Source organism: Aptenodytes forsteri, unplaced genomic scaffold (assembly GCF_000699145.1).
Source record: "Aptenodytes forsteri isolate BGI_AS27 unplaced genomic scaffold, ASM69914v1 Scaffold31, whole genome shotgun sequence".
NCBI lineage: Eukaryota > Metazoa > Chordata > Aves > Sphenisciformes > Spheniscidae > Aptenodytes > Aptenodytes forsteri.
The window spans coordinates 86,788-90,534 of NW_008794713.1; positions in this window are offsets into that span (position 1 = coordinate 86,788).

Here is a 3,747-nt window from a genome sequence, read left to right on the forward strand (position 1 = left end):
ATGCGGCTGCTGATGGGCACCCTTGCCAGGCCTCCGTGGTGGGGTAGGTACAGTGGGGTGCTGCTAAGGGATTTTTTTTGCCGGCATCTATTTCTGATTATTCTTTGGGGGGGGGGGGGGGATTAAAATAAATAGCTGCTCCTTGCTGGCAGTACACGCAAATGCGTGGACTTGAATTTCTCCTGCTTGGCCAAGGATTTTAGATGCCCGAGGGCCACTTTGTGCGGGGGATGTTTCACCCCGCCTTCATCATCAACTGTTCAAACATCCCCGGGGTATATGGAGGTGGTGGAGCCTGCGCGCCTGCCTATGGTCCTCAAAGCCACCGCCCTGGAGCTCGTGTCCTCAAAGCTAAACTCTCTGTTCACTTTCTTCAGGAGGACGGAGAGAGGAATATTTCTTTTTAACTGCTTTTTTTAATAGTAAGTCTTGGGAAGAGATCAAAGAGTATTTAAATTTACTTCACTTGGGTCTTGGGGCAGTTTTAGTGTTGCAGCAAGAGGCCTCAGACATAAAACCTCAGGCAGCGGGGAGATGTAACCTCGTTATTTCTAGATGTACATCAACCATCTTAAATCCCAACCCCTCCAACACGTTTTATTTAGCAGAGCAAGTAGCACTGTGGTTACTTCAGAGTTGCATAAGACAGGCATGGGCTTAAAGACCTCCAGTTCTCAATTTGTTTTAGTGAATTTATTTTTCCATGCTCAGGAGCACTTGTGATGGGTGAGTAACCCGCCTGGAATTTTAACTCTTGGTCATGGAAAGGGAAGCACTCGCCACCGGGCATCGGCGTGAGCCGGTCTGCCCCGCTGCCAGTTGGGCTGGTTAGGAGAGCTAAACGTTTCTAATTTTTTTTTTTTTATTATTATTTCAAGGTGAAGTTTTAAGGAAGCATTAAGCTTGAATTTTTCCTTTTAGCTTTCCTGGCTGGGCTCTGCGCTGGCCCGGGAGCTCCTGCAGCAGCTCTCCCCGGGCAGGGAGGGCGCTGGGGAGGAGGGAGGGGCTGGTGAGGTGGGTTTGGCATTGGCAAGGCCGGTTTGGCATCGGCGAAGCTGGTTTGGCATCAGCCAAAAACCCCGCAGGACCTTCACCTGGCAGGGTGTCTCCCAGCCCTGCCCTGCTGCAACAGCATCTGGCTGGTCTGAAAGCCCAGTCCTGGCCCTGGGAAACCTCCTCCGGCTCCTTGTTGGGAGCGAGGGGGAAATAGGGATGGGAAACCTCTCCCGGCTGCCGGGGAAGGAACTCAGGGTTGTTTTCTGCTTGATGTTGCAGATACTGCTCGCTAGCCGTTGTAGGAACCTCAGGGTGGGAGGCAGTGCAGGCTGTGCCTGGAATGGCACGTCCCCGTGCTCAGCGTCTGCCGTTGGGTCCTGAAAATCAGCCAGGGTTAGGCTGTTCCTGCTCAGCTATCCACAGGGTTCAAAGGCGGTAGGTACAGCGCAGGAGCTGGCAACAAAATGCTTTAAGTTTAAAAAAATAAAAATAAATCCCTTCTGTGCTTCATGCTGTTCTTTTATTTCTGCGAGAAATCGGGCTGGTGCACCGGGGCAGGGAGCTGCGCTCAGAAATCCTCTCTCTCCTTGGAACCAAAACTCCCTTCTCCACGTCTAGTGAGGATGCTTGCGTCGTCTGTAGCTCTGGCAGAGGTCGAAGGGCGATGCTTCCCTTGGGATGAGACCGCCAACGCATCAAGACTCAGGAGCCGAGCTGGCTTTTGGGGTTGGAAAGGTTGGAATGGAGAGTTTGGGGGGAAAACGCGCCTGTAGGTGAGTGAGCTCTTGCCTCGGGCCCCGTGTCCCAGGAAGGAGCTCCCTGCCCACGGGCACCTCCTAATCCCCATCCTGCAGCACTTCTGCTCGTCAGCTCGCTGGAGCTGCCAGGAGAATCAGGTGCGAGGACAACCGCTGGTGCTGGTAAGGTGGGGAGCACTTTTGGTGGCAGAGGCTGCAGGAAAAGCTCGATCCTTCCTCTGCGGCTGGGACCTGTGGGCAGGGTGGCAGGTTGGTTCGCGCTGGCAAGGTGCAGGCAGCTGGTGGCAGGGCCGGCGAGAGGCAAGGGGCCGAGCACCCAGCTCCCGGCTCTGGCTGAGCCCGGCTCCGGTACAACACGGAGAGAGCTCAGGCTGGTGGGATCTCATACCAGTGCTGCAGAGCTCCACTCCTGAAAGAAGCATAACTGGTATAAACAAAAAAAAATGAGGGTTTTTTTGTTTGTTTGTTTGGGTGGGGTTTTTTTTCCAAAATATCCCTGGCCCAATTTTTTTCCAAAGAAGTTGCAGTGCGTTTCCAGGAGCTGCTTGGGTAAAGTTTAAAATAAATAAATGCAAAAGGAGCTGAAGGAGCTGGGGGTGCAAAGAAAACAAATGGGTTTGGGCCAAATGAGCTACGCCAAGGGGCTGTAGGAAATCCCACACGCTGAGGCCAGCAGGTGACTGCTCCAAGGCATGAAATACAGCATGGGAGCGTTAGGGATGGCGGGGCCGGGAGAGGGGGAATGCAAAGCTGCAAAAGCGAAAGGAAAGTCTACGCTTTGTTCTCTGACTGCGATGCTTTGAGGAGGAGCAATGTGCAGGTGGCGGCTGAGGCCGCGGTTCGGCGCAGCCGGGCAGGTCAGGCTGCCTGAAGTCAAGGAAAGAGTGAAATTGGGTCATCAGCCAACCACGTGTCCGTAATTGAAGGCAAACAAACAAAACATATCTGCATCAAGTTGATTGTGGCGGCTGCCCAGGAGCACCCAGGGAGGATCATAGAATCATTTAGGTTGGAAAAGACCTTTAAGATCACCGAGTCCAACCGTTAACCTAACACTGCCAAGTCCACCACTACACCATGTCCCTAAGCACCACATCTACACGTCTTTTAAACACCTCCAGGGATGGTGACTCAACCCCTTCCCTGGGCAGCCTGTTCCAATGCTTGACAACCCTTTCGGTGAAGAAATTTTTCCTAATATCCAATCTAAACCTCCCCTGGCGCAGCTTGAGGCTGTTTCCTCTCATCCTTTCACTAGTTACTTGGGATGCTCCATGCCCGCTCCCTCCTCCGGGTCTGCTCCACCAGCCTGTGCTAATCCGAGCACGGTGTTTCGGTGGCGCGTCCCCTCCGCCTGCTGCTGCCACCAGCTGCCCAGGTGTCCCCACGGGTCCCCACCCACAGCCGCTGTTCCCACCTCTGCCACCGCTATGCCAGGTGTCCTTGGTCATGTCCCTGCGCCCGGGGGGGCCAGCCTCATCCTGAGCGCTGCGGTGCCGACCCCAGCACCCAAACCCGTCACCCTCGGGCCTGCGGTGCAGCTTGCCTGCCCTGAGCGTGGCCATGCAGCTTAATGCCGCTTTGTCTGCGTTTACTGTGATAAAGAGCTTCACCCTGACGCCTCAAATCAACAAAACCACCCCAAATTGTTAGGCGCTGACCTGGGGTGTCCCCGTCCCCTGCTAACATCCTGTGACCATGGAGACCATGACCGAAAGGGGACGTGGCCCTCACCGGCTGCGGGACGGCCCCGCTCCCGAAGCCACTGGGTCCCCACGCTGCTGCACCCCCACGAGCCCCCTCGGTCTGGCCCGAGGGGCTGCTGTGGCCCTGGGTGGGCTTGGGCCTCTTTCCCCGCACACAGCAGATGTTTCCCACGGTGGCAGATGGAGCACTAAGGACATCTAGTGGCACCCGTCCTGGAGGCCCCGAGGCATCCGGCACCGCACAGCAGCCCCAAAACCCCCCCCCTGGGGCACGGCCACGGCCCCGC